The sequence below is a fragment of the Leptidea sinapis genome, chromosome 2 (assembly GCF_905404315.1).
Source record: "Leptidea sinapis chromosome 2, ilLepSina1.1, whole genome shotgun sequence".
NCBI classification, from domain to species: domain Eukaryota; kingdom Metazoa; phylum Arthropoda; class Insecta; order Lepidoptera; family Pieridae; genus Leptidea; species Leptidea sinapis.
Window position 1 is genome coordinate 13989413 of NC_066266.1, and position 19432 is coordinate 14008844.

Consider the following 19432-nt stretch of genomic DNA (forward strand, 5'->3'; position numbering starts at 1 on the left):
TATGCCACCAACGAATTCTTTCGTATTTTGGACACAATGCGAAGGGGTAATGAGAGCCTGGAGAAATTGATCGTAATTGCGAACACGAATGGCAAGCGTCTCCAAGTCCCCGAGGATTAGCTCCGTCGTCAGAGCCGCGATGGACAGAAGCCGATAGAAACAAACAGTTCACTCCAAGTGTGGACCACTTGTTGATGACCACGATCCTCGTCATGAGGGAACGACAAAAGAGAGAAAGATTCTGAGCAATATTTCATTTTGTCATAAATTACGTTTTACATCGGAACGGCGGTAATTGATTTTGTGTTCAAACAAATTTTGCCGCAAAATTATTGAGATTATTTTGAATACAGAACAAACATACTGTTTATATTTCATCGATGTTCTAAGTGGTTCCGTGGACAAACGTTATTTATGGGCAAATGAAATATTCTTAGATAATTTGCTTCTAGATAGAGCCTTCATGACTTTAGTGTGCATGAATTACGTGCTACACTACTACGTGTGTTGGTGAAAATAGAGGTTAACGTTTAGCCACAATTTTTTTCTGTTGTGTTCCAAGCTGTCACAGTCTATCTAAACTTATAAATCTATAGTTGGAGTTTGAGACCTAAGGACCATAAATCCTACAAAATATAAAGATAATTGAAATGACAGTTTGTTTCAAGAAAATAGCAGCTTGACAGCCAATTCTTTTAAAATTTCTTTTGGTTTTCATTATGTCCGTTCCGGCTAGTATATGAAAAGGCTGGATCGATTTCAACGCAACTTTCACTGGTAGCTTTGATTTTACAGGCAATGCAACTTTAACGTAGAAAAAGATTATACACTAAATTTGACATCATTTTTTCAATTTTTGTCACAGAAACAAACAAAAAATAATTGCTGCCCAGTAATGATAGTTTTAATTTAATTTAATATACATTAACATAATTATATTCATACATTTTTATGCCGTTTGGTAGAATGTACAAAGTACTATCTACACCCATTGGCAACCCAAGCGCTGGCAGCTATTTCGATCAACGGATCAGCCTAGCTATCCAACGCGGAAATGCTACCAGTATTCTTGGTCCGCTTCAACGTAATGATAGTTTTAATTAAATGTAAACATAGTATTGTAAATATAGCTATAAGATTGATTTTGTTCAAATAAAATTATGTTAATTTTTGAACAAAAGATCATTTATTTACCGAGGCAAAAAATTACACTTATCAAAGATACATGTTTTATCACTTAACCATATAGATCAATTTAGTTAAACTTTAATGGGAAGAAGTGGCAGGAAACTTATTGCCACTCTTTTAAATCAATATTTACTCCAGCATTTTACATTATATTTATACAGTGTAATAATAAATCATAAAACATTCCTCAATAGCGTAACCAGAGCAGTAGATGCATCAATTTACAGACTCTGTAAATAAGTAGTCGTAATCTATATTTACAGTTTGAGAGTTGAATAAGACATCTCAAGATTTATCAACGATACGTAACTCGAACGGTTGGTTCAGTGGAAGAGCGCTCGGACGGGTCCCATGAGGTCGCAGGTTAGAGTCCCGCGTCGATCATAAACTTTGTCTTCATATTTAATAAATTATTATCCCAGAAGTGAAGGTTTTCACTTTAAAATAAAAAAAATAACATTTATTTATATTTACAGTTTCATCATTTTATATAATGTATGTAAAGTGATCCACGAATATTACTCAAATGTTTTGACTTAGATTCGTGTGTAAGTTAAAAAAAGAAAAGGATGTTATTATTAAAAAAATAATTCAAAAGAGTTGCAAATACAGTAGGTGTATCAATTAGCATACACTGTAATAAAGTGTAAATAAGTAATGGTACAATGCGAGCATTTCATCAACTTAAGAAAAAAATTAAGTTATCTTACTAAAGTTGAAAAACAAATAATAATCTTGCAATTTAAAAAGTAACTTGTTCTCAGAGAGTGATAATTCACGGAAATAAATCTTAATTTACAAATGTTGTCGTAAGTTTTCATTATATTATAAAAATGGCCAGTTTTAGAAAGTTTTTATATAGACCACAATATAATAGGCATCTGGTCAATGCGACGCGAAATCTTTTTATCTCGCTTTAAATTATATTTTACGGAGTGTTTTAGAAAATTTTCAAATATTCATCGAACAACGAAGATCCCTATAGCAAAGTACCTGTGCCCAGTGGTTAGTGACTCTGCCTACTGAGCTAGGGGTCCCGGGTTCGAATAGGAATCGGCCCGGTACGTGCTAACATTTATATTATGATGAATATGGATGTTTCTTTCCGAGTCAAAGATGTTTTAAGTTTAAGTAAGTTGTATTAAAAATATATCGATGTCTTACAACTCATAGTACAGGGTATGCCTTGTTTCGGGTAAGATAATTAGTGTGAATGTGTGTTCATATTTTTAAAAAAAAATAGAGTTCCTACAGAGCTGCTAAGAAGTTGGAAGAAGAACACCTTTCTTAAAGGCCGGAGACGCTCCTGTGATTCCTCTGGTATTGCAAGAGAAAGTGGGCGGCGGTGATCACTTAACACCAGGTGACCCGTACGCTCGTTTGTCCTCCTTTTCCATAAAAAAAAATGATATAAAATGAAGTTCATGAACGGGCGCTGCTTGTATTTGCTGGTCGTTCCATCTTCGGGGATCTTTACCTTTGCATTCAATATTTTTTTTAAGATTTTCAAACAACACAAAGAATAATTTAACTGACACAAGTAAGTCTTTTGAATTTTAAGTAATTTTATTGCATCGCTTTACATACATAATATAAGACTAGCTGTTGCCCGCCACTTCGTCCACGTGGATAAAGGGTTTTTAAAAATAATAAGCGAGTTTGCAATTGAAGATTATCTCATGTCCTATTCCAGTTTTCGCTTCCGTTCCCAACATATTATATTAATCTTATTTCGAGGAAGATTGCTATAGTAAATTAAACCTACTATTGGTATAGTTAAAGCTCATCGACGTGAATTGCAGTTTTTCACAAATCCCGCGGGAACCATGGCTTTTTCCGGGATAAAATGTCTAAAGCCTTTCCCAATCTCTAGGCTATCGCTGTACCAAATTTCATTGAAATCGGTTCAGTGGCTCCAGCGTAAATGCCTAACAAATAAACTTACATTCACAATTATATTATTAATAGGCATGTAAAACGTTGAAACTATAAAATTTATTAGTAATATCTGTAATATATCCATCCATCCTACAAAGCAAATATATTATTACTAAATTCCTTTAGGAACGCATAATTAACCATTTAACCTTTAAAGCCTAAATCCATATAAAATCGAAAAGTAACGCAATACCAAAGTAACTAAGAGTTTCTTTCATATTTCATCACCTGTTTCGAAACTTGTCGAAGACGTGCAAAGTATTCTGTATTATGTTTGTTTTCAATCCAAGTTTGTCGGTTCGAGCGAACTCGAATCAGACAATATTCAAATAATTTTGTTAGTTCAATGTAAGGTGAGTAAACTGTGATTAGGATATTACTTATTATATTGTTATAACCGCGACCTTTCGCTCTTTCAAGTATTTCAACCAGTGGGAAGCTCCTTTGCACAGGAAGCCGGCTAGTTTATGGGTAACACAACGTGAAGCAAACACAAACATTACTGTGTTTCGGTCTGAAGGGCGCCGTAGCTAGTGAAATTACTAGGCAAATGAAACTTAACATCTTATGTCTCAGGTGACGAGCGCAATTGTAGTGCCGCTCAGAATTTTTGGGTTCTTAAAGAATCCTGAGCGGCATTGCATCGTAATGTACCCGTTATTTGGGCGTAGCAATTCTCGTCCCTTATTTTCATAAAAAAATATATAAATATAGATCGTTTGAAAGAAAGAAATAAAATATCATTTGTTCAAAGAGGCCAAAATGACTATTATGAATGTCAAAAATTTTTCCACCACTGCGGAAAAGTTGAGAAGAAGTGGCAAGAACCGCCACTCTTTTTAATCTATATTTAGAATTTCGGCATTGCACAAATTTATGGATCAAATTGTGGTCTGATCTATTTAATAATAATAATATTGACACACTTTCACACAAATTATCTTGCCCCAAACTAGGCGTAGCCTGTACTATGGGCACAAGACAACGATAGTATATTTATTAGAATATACTTACTTAAGCCTACATAAATATGTACAAAAATCCATGAAACGGAAACAAACATCCATATTCATCATATAAATGATTGCACCTACCGGGATTCGAACCCGAGACCTCTAGCTTAGTAGTCACGGTCACTAACCATTCAGCTATATGGGTCATCGTATTTTGCGTAAGTGAACGTATTTTATTGAGTTTATCACTTTATTAGCAATTGATAGAATCCCTATAGGTTTTCTGGTAATCAACAAGCAATTTTTATATTTTTATATTTGATATCTTATTTTTCAAAATTATTGCGTAGTAGTTTCGAAGATCAGGGAAATGGTCAATTTATGTCTTCTTTCATTAATAAAAACAAAACTATTTATTTAACAATAATAACAGACATATATTAGAACTCCTCATAACGAGTATTCGTGACACAGTAAGGTGTGAAAAACTTTTTTTTATTTCCCAATTTGTCTCCCTAAAAATGACTCTTATTTAAAAATTTACAATTACACCATCCTATCAAATTTCACCAAATTTGATTCAGTAGATTCGGAGCAAATTGGCTGTGAGAGACAGACGGACAGAGGTCCAAGAGACAAGTGGTCCCATAAGGGTTTTCGTTTTTTTTCTCTCCAACTCTTCGTAAATAAATAGATGGAATCTTATTGTCCTATAATTACGTTGGTCAGTGCCTGTATAGGTTTAACATAAATATTACCTACGATACAGAATAATTTTCAAAAATTAACAAATAAACACAACAACCCTAAAGAAGATAAGAATATTATTCGTAACTTACCCAAAAATTGAATTTATCAAATATCTAACCCAAAAAATAAAGCCGCATGTCCACTGTACTTAATCAACGTAAATATAAAAAAGGTCACAGAAGTATACATTTAATCAAAATTATATTCTTACTTGTATTCATGTATATTCAATGAATTGCAGTTAAAAATATACATTATTATATAAACTTAGCGCAATTTACTTAGTCTGGTCATAAATACTGTTAGAATTAAAAAAAAAAACAACAATAATATTACGTTTGAATATGGAACCTTATTCTTAAATTTTTGCGACAATTTTTGTTAAATATTTCTGTGATATATATATATAGCCTTAGCATATATAGCATATATATATACATAAAGCCGAATATAGTATTACAAAAAGTGGATACGGAACAAAAACAATATTACTAAACGCTTCATCCACGAATTGTGGAATGTTTATGTTACTTTCTCTATTTGTGACAGAAAAAATGTGCCTGTCTACGTGGTAATCGTAAAATAGGTGACCAAAGTAGTGATGTAAAGAGTTCTAACAAATGATATCTGAAGAGATAATTAGACATTTTCTTGTCAAGAGCAAAATTTTAACACGCATAATTTCTGAGGTTACGCCCAAAGCTCTATAGAAACTTTTAAATTAGCAGAGTACAACGTGGGTTCAGTGATGGTTTGTCAAAATATCGGCACAGGTGTATCAAGATGATATTCTTGAGAATTTGGTTGCCTAACAACATCATATTTTATACATAGTTAGTTATAATAAACTCACTCACTCACTTACTCTCACTTTTGATTTATTCTTGTACTTTTAGTATTAACAGTAGTAAAAGGAATTTGATGAAACAAAATACTGTTTATTGCTGTGAAAATACTTTTATTATTAAATAAGTCGATGTTAATTTGTTTTATTTTCATTTTTGGGAAATTACTCATATTGAAAAAAAAAAGGTAACTTGACCTTCTTCTTTATTTACTTAAAGTTCCAAGCAATAAAATAAAATATTAGTATCATGTATAGCCTCTACTGCCTGAAATAGCTACTGCAATTATTTGTGGCACAATTTTTATGAACTCCCATTCGGCCGTCACATTCCCAACCTAATTCCGCTAGATTATGATTTTTGTTTGGTTTTAAAGAGCATGGCTCTGCCAATCTATTTTTTTTTCTAGACAAGATATATTAGCTGATTGCTTATAATACTATATTAAACTATATATTATATTCTATCATTTGAATTAATTTGTATCAGAGACAATTACAGAATATCATTACTATAATCATTCTGTTTATCTTTCTGTTACACTTAAAGGGCTATACTACCCAACCAATAATGGTGAATTTAAATACACTAAGTCTAGGAACTCTAGAAAAACCATACAACTGAGCTCCTTTCATGATAATTGTAAAAATAGTTTGAGATATTCAAGATAATATATATAACATAAAAACATACGTCGAAGTATTTAGGAACTGTGTTGTATTCTACCGAGCACCGAGTCTTGTTTCAAAATTAAATCCAGTGGACGCTAAGCTTTATTCTAACAATGTTAGCGGATAAGATTGCACTGCCCGACAAATTAATATAATTCTGCTTTTTAACTTTATAAGAGCTATGTTATTATAATTTGGCATATTTAATTACAAGAAGAGTAATATAATCTTTTATATCTGTTAATGGTGTTTCGCCGCCTTTTCGGCAATTAAGTATAATGATGTATTTCTTACCATACAGGCAAATGTTTTTGTCATGAAGCTTCTCTGAAACTACGATCCGTACCTCGTAGTAACTACTCGTAGGATTTATAAGAAATTAATAAAATTATAATGTTAGGCTTGTATATTGGTAGGTGTTGTGTAAATGTCAATTTTTTCCTTCTGTTCCGGCTAGCAATATCAATTCGTTGTGGTTTAAAAAAAATTATGTTTTTATCTTAAATATAATTCAGTCTTACTAAAAAAAAACGCCTCTTTATTAAACAGTAGGAATTCGAATAAACTAACTCTTATTACGATTCTTTTATCATACCTTCGTTATCAGGTAAGTACCTACTTTCTTTGTTAACATAAGGTAACTTAATAGTTCAAACAAGATATTATTCATTTAAAAATTTCAACGAGCAAACTAGAGTTCACTTGTGTCTTTAATTAACAGTTCCTCTTTTTTTGGTGATCGAAAATAAATAACTTTAATTTAGTTTTGATGATGGTCTCAATGTCATACATCTATGTGCCGTTTGGTGTCGAGACACTTGGCCCGTGGGGCCCAGAGGCGCGGAGAATGTTCAAAGTACTATCTTCGCGCCTCAATATGGACAACTGGAAATCCAAGCGCTGGCAGCTATTTCGGTCAACGGATCAGCCTCGCTATCCAACGCCAGTAACGAAATGCTGCCAGTATTCTTGGTACCCTTCCACGTAATGACAGTTTTTATTTTATGTAGTCTTAGTATTGTAAATATAGTTAAAAAAATTGTTTTATTTAAAACTATGTAAACTACGCTGTCTCCGTATTTGCTGGCTCGTATTAGTGGTAGAATATTAATTCCACCACCAATAATGGAACAATTTCCAACAAATCGTCACGTAGACAATAACTGCCTTTTAATGCAGCAGAGATAAGCCGCTCTGTTTCCAGTTGCAACTTCAACTTCAACTTTATGCTCTAATAAGACGGTGTTTCATGATGTATCACCCCGAACAGAAGAAACGTCATAATACACAGTCTATGACTGTGCATCATTTTGATCCAAAAGGTTCTGATTTGGTGTTTGAGTGTGTGTGTATTTGTAATACATGTAGGCAAGACAAATTAAACACAAGGGATCAAACTATTTTCAGTTTCTTCATAATCTAATTCTCCTAGGTATTTAATGATATTTATGATAATTTCCTTTGTATTATGTCTAATATATCGACATATATACCCAGCTGTTAAATATATATATTATGACGGAGACCTTCGTCTCCCTTTAATATATATATAATATTATATTTATCCCGTTTATTAAACATACCTAATGATGTAAATGAGTTACATCGCAGTGATACCGTCACTTTAGGCCATAAGATGTTAAGTTCTTTAGCATAGAAGTTTCACTAGCTATGGCGCAGTTTAAACCATATACTTAGTATATTAACGTGGTAGATGAACCCTGTGTGAGTGTGAGATTACTATCCTCACACAAAAACCTAGGTGTGAGAAAGAGACGGAAAAAATGGACCGTAAAACCGTTTTGAAACTATTTAGTATCCATTAGTCTCCTTTCAAATTGGACCGTATTTTAATTTTAGTGTTTTCATCATAATTGTTCCGTGTTTTAACGGATATTATTTGATTGTGTAACATTTTATATACGCAGTAAGCACTCTATTTTCTAAAGATTATATTGTGTTAGAAAATAAAGTATTGTAAATGTGAATATGACACCGTTTATCAATATTTGTCATAGAGATTGACAAAGCAAATTACTACACACTTCACTAACTCACTACCGCCACTTCCACGGGAATAAGCGGTCGTGAACGGTGGAGCGATGGGCGACTAATTGTTTTTTGGTTCAAAACGTAATCTTTGGAAGAAATTGTGGAGTACATGACTTGATTAGGAATCGGGGTATAGAGGTAAAATTCCACAAGAAGCACGAGAAATAAAGAATTTATCGAATTCGATTATAATATTTTTATTAATATTCAACCTGAAAAAAAATTAAAGTTTCACAGTTCAATTATTCGCGACGAAAATTACTAAACTTTAATAGTTTCTGTACTATTCACCACGTCTACCGCTCGACTCTGTGGCTTGCGCCGTACTGATTGATCATTCATGCGTTTGTTTGAGTCGCCCGGTGCCCGCCGCGCCGTCAGTCGCCAGCGCGGTTCGCTCGGTAAATTTCGCGGTCGCTTCGCCTTTCGCTGCAGCGCGTGGCTTGATTATTACATATCGAATATCGATACATTTATTGTAATTTGTAGGCGATATTCGCTTCGCCGTACGCACAAATATTCGCGGCCAGACCGTAATACATCTGTATAACTAGCCCATATGAACATTTTCAATTTAGTCTCGCCGTAATGAGGAGAGTGCTTGTATTTTACGCTAGTATACTAAGTTTTTGGATCAAACCGAACCACAATAATGTTTTTAAGTCGACAGAAAAACTCGCCACTCCACCACGCCAGAATCCTGTTGTCTGAACGCCTCCTACTATTGTGGTCGTAAGTATCCGGAATATTAATAAAACCTATTGACGTACGTATGAACAACAAGACTCACAATCAAGCTCAAAAATTGTCTGAAGCGAATGTAAGGCAGAGTTTTCGTTCAGTTGTGTTTTGACTGCGGTTTGAATATAACGCCACGCAATGACAAAGTGTTCAGTGAAAAACTGTCCAACAAAAGAGCATATTCAAACGATTCGGCCCTATTTGAGATGGGTGTCCCTTTAAATTAACAAAATTGTATAACTAACTTGACATTTATAAACATTATGCAAAATAATTACATTCCAATTGCTAAAACAAAATGTTCTGGTCTCTTCTCACTTTGAACATTACTTCCAGTAAAAAGGTGTTAATGCGAATGAATGTCATAATCGTATCTGTATAAGTTAATGTGTATTTTGAATCTAGTTGTTTATTGTAGTTACGTCTACGATATAAAGTCTAGAAGCTTCAGGTGTCAAGAAAATTCTATGTACCTTGAATAATATTATTAACCTTCGTCAAATACGTGTCTAACGTGTGCCATATAGAGGTCATATGAAATCAGTTCCCTATCGCTGCTTTAATGTAAATAAAGGGATATTTTATAAAAAAATATTTCATACTCTACACCACAATTTAAAAATCATAACCTTCATTCCGCTATATTAGTGAGTAATTATTATTCTCTTTTTTCGGGAATTACCAGTGGGAGGCTTCTTTTCACAGGATGCCAGCTAGATTATGGGTACCACAACAACGCCTATTACTGACGTGAAGCAGTAATATGTAAGCATTATTGTGTTTCGGTGTAAAGGGCGCCGTAGGTAGTGAAATTACTGGGCAAATGAGACAACATCTTATGTCTTAAGGTGACGAGCGCAATTGTATCGTCTTCGAAACATCGTACAAGGAGATCCATAGTCTGGTTGCGCTTTTAGATAGTTACTTTCTTCTTGGTTGTTGGATATATTTTTTTAGAGTGATATCGTCAAAAGGGACGGAAATGTGTTACAAGAAACCGTTAACAGGAAGCGCGCGCTATTTGATTTGACCAATGAGCACGGGCTATTTGAATTGACCAATGACCGCGCGCGGTGGCGGAGAGATGGCTGTGAAATAATGCCAATTCATTTTGCGTGACGTAGATTTATTAACTATTAAGCATTTGAGAAATTTCTCCATTAAAAAAAAAGTCCGACTAAGTTTTAAATCGAAATATCGCAATGCGCAAGGTCCAGCGGATATTAAACATTTTTTTATAGAGGTAAAGATATGGAGAAGTTAAATAATGCGATTTCCATATACCAAATTGAGCCTTTATTAACTTACAGACCATTAAGTAAATTTATTCGCTTATCTTGTGCTTTTACTTCAATGCTTACACTTTGCGATTCCAAATTTATTACTCAACAAACTTTCAAAAGGAATACATACTTATTTTAAGAGTTGTATAAGAATGTTAACATGTTCCTTTGAGTTCCCAACTCATAAATATAAGTTTCCTAGTTAAATTGAGACTTGTATGTAAGATTTATCTAAGAAATAAAGTACCAAATTACAAAAATATTTGTCAGTGGATTTATATGTTTGTATATAATGTTTTTCGATGTTAACAACGTTTTAATTCACTTATTTCAATATGTCAATTGTGTTCCAATCAAAATCATTTCATTTCATTTTTTTATTTGAATTATTAATATATAAAAATACCGACTTTAATGTGTGTGCGAGTGTGGTACTTGTAGTACCTAACGAAAAAAGAACAGGGAAAAATTAAATATTTTTTTAAGAGAAAAATACACTTTTTATTTCATATAATTTTTAATTCATAATTTATCTTATACCGCTTCGTAAACATCAATGTAATATAAATATAAATATTCGCGGTAAGTCTGTACAACATAAAACATCCGTTTTATATCTACCCACATTAAAAACAGACTCATAAACTAAAACATTTTAATTGCATGAAGACAATACCAGTTAGACAAACATCTGGTGAACATCAAAATCAAATAAATAATAATAGCCGAGATAATTTGACAATTGCGAAAGCGATAGAATCAAATAAGAAACCGCACCTTGAGGACTATAAAACAAAATATTGCAAACTTTATGTCGAAACAACGAAATATTGTTAAATGCGAGACCTTAAAATGTTATAAAACTTTTAGTACAGCTATGTTAGTATTTATTTGATAAAGGTAATTATGTTACGGGAGTTGGGAAACTCGGCGCTGTTTAAGGTTTTATAACGTTTTTATTTCACTCTGAACTCAAATTTTAGTAATAACCGTACTTTCCGCGGTAATCTCAAGTTGAATTCAGCTTTTTTTTTATTTATTGTTCAAAATATACAAGAAACAAACTACAAAACCATTTTAGCCATCAAATGGTAAACTTAAATATTTCCCATATTTTATCAATATTATTCTAAAAATATTCTATTTACATAATAAAATGAAATATGATGATATAATGAATAAAACCGACAATGAGACACGAAAGCTACGCCATTCCTAGAGTATGTAGCCATGATCAGCGGCACTCATTCCCAGGAAATGTCTCTTACATGGCCCTAAAACAATGAATTAGTATTACGGGTATCTCTTATAGAATGTTATTGGTTTTTGGCAGCTCGTTACTAGCAAATCGTTGTAAATTTTAATATTTTTATATCAAAAGGTGCTCTTCAAATATTCCGACTTGAATATAATTATGCTAAATTCCAGCCGCATCTCGTTGACGTCTGGCATCCTCCAACAGCGCGTTTACATCAAATTCCTTTCGTCGCATCCACTTTGTGCAATCAATTACCGGCTGCTCTTTTCCCAATCTAATTGGGCTATTTATATATGCATATTTATACAATTTCTGTACTCAACAGCCCTTACAAATAGTATTTTTAAATATATTTGCATTATTAACACGTTTTTATTGAGTTGAAACTTCTTTACAATCGTTGTGAATTGAAAGTCGATGAAACGATAAAGCGAGACGATAGAGACACAAACAGGTGAATGTATAGGACTCAGCCGGCGCGAGAATGAGAGAAATGTGGGAGAAATGACATAGGAAGTGTTTATACAGAGTTTTGGGACCAGACGATCATAGTTGAAAAAGAGATTTTCATACGTATGACGCGAGTATACCTTAATATATTCTGATGCACACGCCGTATTAGACACCAGGAGAACATAAATATGGTAGCGGTGATAGTAATGTCTTTTATAGCGGTGGAAATCATGTGTCATCACAGCAATATGTACCAGGACCTCATATGTTGTTTAGAGATTTATGCACCATGCACATCTTAAAATTATTATATTACCTTGATATTATTTATCTTAATGTTACATTATTTTATTATTTATCTTTATTTAACGGATTTTTTGAGCCCAGTTGCGAAGTCCAATAATGTACAGTTAAGGGCATAAGTCATAGTCAAATGTTTTCATTTAATTAGGCTAAAACTAAATGCTTTTAAATGTGGTAGATTCAGTAATTTAACTGTAAATATTTAATTTAAATGACTGAATCTACTATATTATGCTCGGAAAAAGAAGAGCTTGTGAGAAGATCATACAAGAAACTCAATGGCCAGACTTTAAAATATATAGAGTATTTTACAATTGCAATAATATATATAATAATTCAGTTTGTAAGGTGCCGCATCTAATATGTGAATTGTGTTGAAATATTTCATTAAAATAAATAAAAATAAACTGTATAAATATAAATGTATATTGGATGCATAAGGTCGTATATCGTAAAATATTCATTACTCAACGAATATATCATTATTTAGAGACATACAAGTTTTTTATTTAAAGCAACCCTCTGCCAGAACTCAGCTCTGAATAAAATATATAAATACTTTAAACGGGTAACAGCTTCCGTTTGTAAATCTGGCATATATGGGATTTACTTATGACAAAGCTTCGTTAGATTTATGCAAGCAAATTGTATGAATAGCTTTGAGGCTTATATTATGAGGGCTATATGAGGATTGATCTATCCCATCAAAACAAATATGAAATAAGAGCTAAGTTCAATATTATAATATACTAGCTGACCCGGCAAACGTTGTTTTGCCATATAAATTATTTTTAGAGTTAGACCGTTTCTTGGAAATGGCAACATTACTTAAAGGATGTTTCTAAAATAGACGTAGCCCAAGTTACTCCTTATTACATCAGCTATCTGCCAATAAAAGTCCCGTCAAAATCAGTCCAGTCATTTCAGAGATTAGCCGGAACAAACAGACAGACTTGAAAAAAATGTTATTTTGGTGTATGTACCGTTATTTTTTTCATATACATGTAGTAAAAAACGGTTAATTCAATATTACAAACATACACTCCAGTTTTATTTATATGTATAGATGTCTCGGTTTTTGACTTCAACGAAAAAAGTAGTGGTTTCTAGAATGCATGCAGCAAGCATATCGAAACTTCAATGTGTTATATTTCCTAAATATCCTATATAATAATAGAAGTAACTAAAATACTAAAATATCTTGTATATAAATGACATAACCAGAGCTATACAGAAGGGAACGAACCTTTAAAAAACTATTCAACTCCCGATTTCATTTTATTACTTTTAAGAAAGCCAACAGCTAGTTGTGCGTACATAATTATACAAATAATAAAGAAACATTTTAATTCATTATAGCTCATATAAGGCTTCAACATTTAAGGCCCTGTTTCACAATATGCAAGTAAAGTTACGAATAGGCTGCCTATAAGTCATCTTCTGAATGAAGTTAACGGTGAGGTGATTGTGAAACGCAATTTGTGTTACTTGGAACCTTGTGTAGCCTTTACTTGTACATTTTACTTGTGATTTGTTTATAAGGCTTGAATTTACTTTGAATACGGAAAATTCACTCACGTCATACCTTTATCTAGCAGTTAAAAAAAATTAATATTATAGTTTATAATAGAGTACGTCGGATGGTTGTTATATTTTTTCATATCACAGGTTTTATTTCAAAAATCATTAATTGACCTCGGATATTTAGTTTAAGCTGTTTCTAAAATACAGGAAAGAAAATTACATCGGATGGTTTTCTTAATAATTTTATTCGTGAATTATTATTTATTTATAAAAATAATTTTAAGCTTTTAATACGACTGGAATGGAATGAATAAACGCCTACTGTCATAATGATAAACGCAATCAAAAGTCATGTAATTCTGTAGAGATAAAGGTATAAAGTTTTAAATTTTGATTTTTTTTTTAATGTAAATAAGGACAAGTCGATCAAGACGTTCAGCTGATGCTAATTGATACGCCTGCCGGTTACAATGCAGTGCCGCTCAGGACTCTTGAAAAACCCAAAAATTCTGAGCGTCACCACAATTGCGCTGGTCACCTTGAGACATAAGATGTTAAGTCTCATATGCCCAGTAATTTCTCTAGCTTCAGATCGAAACACAGTAATTCTAACATACATTACTTCATGTTTATTAATAACACAGCTAAAGTATAACGAATTTATTTCACAATCACAAAACGCTGAGTCGGTGTTGCCTTAAGCAAACAATTCCAAACAGTTACTGAAAAATCACACTCATATTCTCAGTTCTAATAAAATATTCACAAACAATATACCCAATTGAGGGGTTAAAATTAAATAGAAAAGTGACAAGTTGTAATTGTTTCAGACAGCGAGAGAGGGTTAATTCAATTATCACCGTATATTTTCGGCCTTTTGTCACAGCTTTGTTGCGCATAGAAGTAGGTTTAAATATGGGTCTGAATTATGAACATAACGACTGTCGCGATGACTTGCTGTTTTTTTCGGTTGAAAACTATTCATAACAAGACGACGAAGTAGGATTAAATTTGAAAACAGAACTTATGAACGATACGGGACTCGAACCCGCGACTGAGACTGCGAAGAGCACTCGCAAAAATTGCGAGTGCTCCACTGAAACAACCGTTTGAGTGACGTAAAATCTTGAATGTCTTGTTGTTGTCAACTCTCAGGTTGTGGCTTCATATACGACATGCTTTACAGTCTATCCTGCCCAACGCCAATATTTGCATATTAGGAAATTGACTTGAGATGCCGCTCTTTCAAATCTAAACAATTTGTTATTTTTATAACAATTAATTTTATTTTAATTCGTGTAGTTAATCCCAGAAGTTTATCACTATAAAAAATAACAAATTTATGTTGTTGAAGTAGGATTTCATAAGAAACAATCTTATCTCGTGTGTATTTATATCTTAGAACTATGAAACTAATCTAGAAAGATGAATTGATCTACAAGCAACTGAAAGATTTCTGGAATGTTTGATAACAACTAAATATTTTGAGTGAAGTTTTTGTCTTTTCAGTTACCTACCGAGTTGTACATAAATTGTAGGATTTCATATGTTATGCATACTACTCATTTAAGTCGAGGTAGTAAGTCTTTTGTTAGGCGATGTATATATACTTTTGTAAAATGATCCCAGAAGATGTAGAAAAAAAAAATGTGTCACGAAATTTAAAATTATTTACAAAAAAATTGTTAAAAAATCTATGTGTGGTAAAGGTTACTTTGATCACGTTTTCAGAGGGACTGATCTGGAAAGGTCTTGAAACGTCGGGTAACTAAAACAAATATAAAAATGGAACTTTTACCCAAAAATTTAATGTGAAAACACAGTTACAATTACACGCGTTCTAATCCTTTAAAAGTGTTTTATTTAAATGTGTAACACTCGCTTAATCAAAGAAAATACTACTTTGACATAAATAAGTTTTTAAAGGATACAACAGATTGGGAATGGAGCGACAGCCCTCAGACTTTTTAATAATAAATATTGTAGGATATTATATGGTGACGAAATTTTATTAAAAAAATGAGATAATATTGACACAATCTTACATAAATTATCTTGTCCCAGATTAGGCTTAGCCTGTACTGTGGGTCCAAGACAACAATATTTAATATAATATACTTACTTAAACATACATAAATAGTTATAAACATCCACGACTCGGAAACAAACATTGATGTTCATCATATAAATGATTGCACCTACCGGGATTCGAACCCGGGACCTCTAGCTTAGTAACCACTGTGCTATGTAGGTCGTCAAAATGTAAATTAGGAAAAATATGCAAAACAAATATGTTACATAATTTTAAATAACTCGTAAATAACGTTTGTGTGGTAAAGGTTGCTATAACATATTAAATGACTTTCTTAAAGATACCACAGACTGAGAATGTAACGACCGCCGTCAGGCTGTTTAAAGTAGAATTTTGTAATTTTGTGTGCCCAGGATGCCGTCTATAATATAGGTACCACAACGTCGCCTATTTCTACCGTGAAGCAGTAATTAATAAGCATTACTGTGTGTCGGTCTGTAGGGCGCCGTAGCTGGTGAAATTACGGGGCAAATGAGACTTAACATCTTATGTCTCAAGGTGACGTACGCAATTATAGTGCGCCTCAGAAACCGGCACTCCAGTGTAATGCACAGGACGTACCATCAACTGAACGTCCTGCTCGTATCGTCCCTTATTTTATAAAAAAAAATAACTTTCGAATAGGTGGCTGTCGTTCAATAAAGGAATTTAAATCTTATTTTAATTAAAATGATTTAATATATAAATTTCACTATACTTTACTGCTTCACGGCTGAAAAAGGGACCGTTGTGGTACCCATAATCTAACTAAACAATAGTCAATACTTGTATTGTCAATACAAAGTTCTAAGAGGGTAAGTAAACAATTCAAGTTGATAATGCTCCGGTCTGTTATAGATACGTAAGATTAAACGCGCAATGATTGACTTGTTTCGAGATCTTTGTCAATATTAGGAGTAAACGTTTTAATAGCATCATTCTTCAATTACATTACGGATTGGATTTTAATGTTAATTCATTGTTATGTATTGTTTGAGTGTACCAAGGTGGCGCCTTTTTCTGCTAGTAGCAGGATTGAAATAGGATTTCTTGTTTCGCTTTGAAGGGTGCCTTAGCTAGCGACATTGCTGGGTTACCGAAATATTCTGTATATTGTTCGGAGAGCCGCTCTTTAATACGACTGATAAAAAGTGCTTTTTGCAAATATAAATTTTACAAATTCAACACAGATAGCTTTTCGAAAAGACTCTTTGACAGTTATTTAAAAAAATCACTCATCTTCTCGGAAAGTAAAAAAGAAATGATTTTAAACGTACATATATTGTCAAGAACGTCGAGCCACGAGCAAGTAAGAAGATGAAGAAGAGTTTCAGTACTCGTCTTGGCTCAGGTGTAATCGGCGTGCGGTGCGAGGGTCGCCGCGCGAGCTTCGAGCTGTTAGTCAAGAAAGAACTAACGAGTTATATATTTGTTACAAGAGTAGTATTAAATAAAACAAATACACTTAGAGATTTTCAAAAAATATTACTGAGCAGTTTGAAACAATTTTAGAAAAAACCATTTTTCGGCGTTAAATTATAACAGTTAAAACTTCAATTTCAGTTAAGAAGTTATCATTATCGGTACGGTTCATAAAAGGGCGATAAGAACAAACAAACAAAATAATAAACAAAAAATACAGTCAAATGAGAACCACCTCCTGATTTTGAAGTCCGTTGAAAATTTCATTTTTGTGTCTATTTATATTATATCTCTATAACTAAATAATCGTATGTTGCAGATGTTACGAAACTCAAATTTGAATAACAAATACGCGGATTGGTTGCAGTGCCGGATAACCACGTAGCTAGAGTAGAAATTGATAGAGGCCCGCGCGAAAAGGGCCCCGTATATTTAAACCCAAATTTGAATGAAACTTATATGTATTAAGATGTGGTATATTTAATTGTTGAAGATCTATCTACAAATCTATCCTGGCAGAAACTTCAGAAGCGTTCCAAAAGCTATAGAAAGCAAAACAGAAGCTGCATTTAAATACTCAAAAAACTAAAAATATATACAACAATACACACGAAACTATAGAAACAGACAGCGAAGCCTTTGAGTATGTTGATGAATATGTGTATCTGGGCCAGATAATTTCTACTAAAGAACTAATGAATAAGGAAATTTTACGAATTATAGCAAGCAGGTACTAGTCACTCCAGCAAATAATGAAAAGCGACCATATTGACTAAATTTTTAATACCTGTACTACGTCCATGCATGACTAGGTGCCTAACTTGGTCTGTCACAAATAAAAATTTAAGAAAAAAGTTTGCCATTATGGGATTGAGCGATGTATGTTTAAAATAATAAAGCAAGATAAATGGACAAAAGACATTATAGAGTGGTATCCAAGATATGGAAAAAAGAAATAGAGGGAAACAAACAATACGATGGAAAGATGATTTCAAAAAGATTGCTGGACCAGCATGGAGAAGAATAACTTACAGGAAAATTAGCTACGGAATACTAGAATTTGCTACGAGCCCCGCGCTTGTTTAGTTCGGCCCTGAATGATTGTTGGAATACTTTTCCGTAGCTTTATTTTGTAACGATTATAATAATTTCTTATTCAATCCACATCTTCTTGTCTAATCCATATTATGTTACGATAGCCGTCATAAAACGTCAAGATTTAAATACATACAATCGCCTGTCTTCCAGAGGGATAGGCAGACATTATGGATATGAATTCCTCACGGTGATGATATCCGTGCCTCTTTACTTCATTCATCATGACTTTCATGCACGTTTGGTTGGATGCCAGGATATTATGATAAACATGGGCCATGATACAACTGATCTGCTGAATTGACCAGAAATAATCAATTATATAACTAGTAGAATATAGATCATCATAATTTCCGCCGGAAGACGTCCACTGTTAGACAAAGGCATCCCCCTAAAATCGCCATAACGATCGGTCGTGCGCTGCCCTCATCCTACCACCACTACGTCTTCCGGTACGTGGTCGCAAGGGCGAGGACTTTGGTGCCCCAATGGCCATCTGTCCGTTAAACTATGGGGCCTGCCCACTGCCACTTCAGTTTCGCAACCATCTGGGCTATGTTGGTAGCTTTGGTTCTCCTCCGGATCTCCTCATTTTTTTAATCGATCTCGCAGGGAAATTTCTATAGAATATAAAATGAAAATAACAATGAGTTAAATGAAGTAGCGGAGTACTCTATATTTACCTATGTATCATTCTTTGTAAAATATATAAAATCTCTCTTGTTAATAAGAAAATAGCAAGCAAATCTAACAATGCTCCTAGCTCTTCAGCAATTCGTGGGTGTTTATTTGGTAACACGGCTATAAGTATATAATATAATTTTATATATTTATGTAAGTACCTGTTTATTATTCCCAAAGTTAATTATTACTAAGTTTTGCTTC

At 33.2% G+C, this 19432-nt stretch overlaps 1 protein-coding gene across 5 annotated transcripts in view; it reads right to left on the bottom strand.

Moving 5' to 3' along the window:
* The window catches only part of LOC126977396 (tachykinins-like), a 100485-nt gene that overhangs the window by 34714 nt on the left and 46339 nt on the right, over positions 1-19432 (bottom strand). The window contains exon 1 of one of the 5 annotated variants that reach the window (XM_050826212.1): positions 17308-17362. The exons of the other annotated variants lie outside the window; for them this stretch is intronic. The gene's annotated coding sequence lies outside the window, so the exon portion shown is untranslated. Of the gene's footprint in view, positions 1-17307; positions 17363-19432 lie in introns of those variants that run through there. 5 annotated transcript variants of the gene reach the window in all.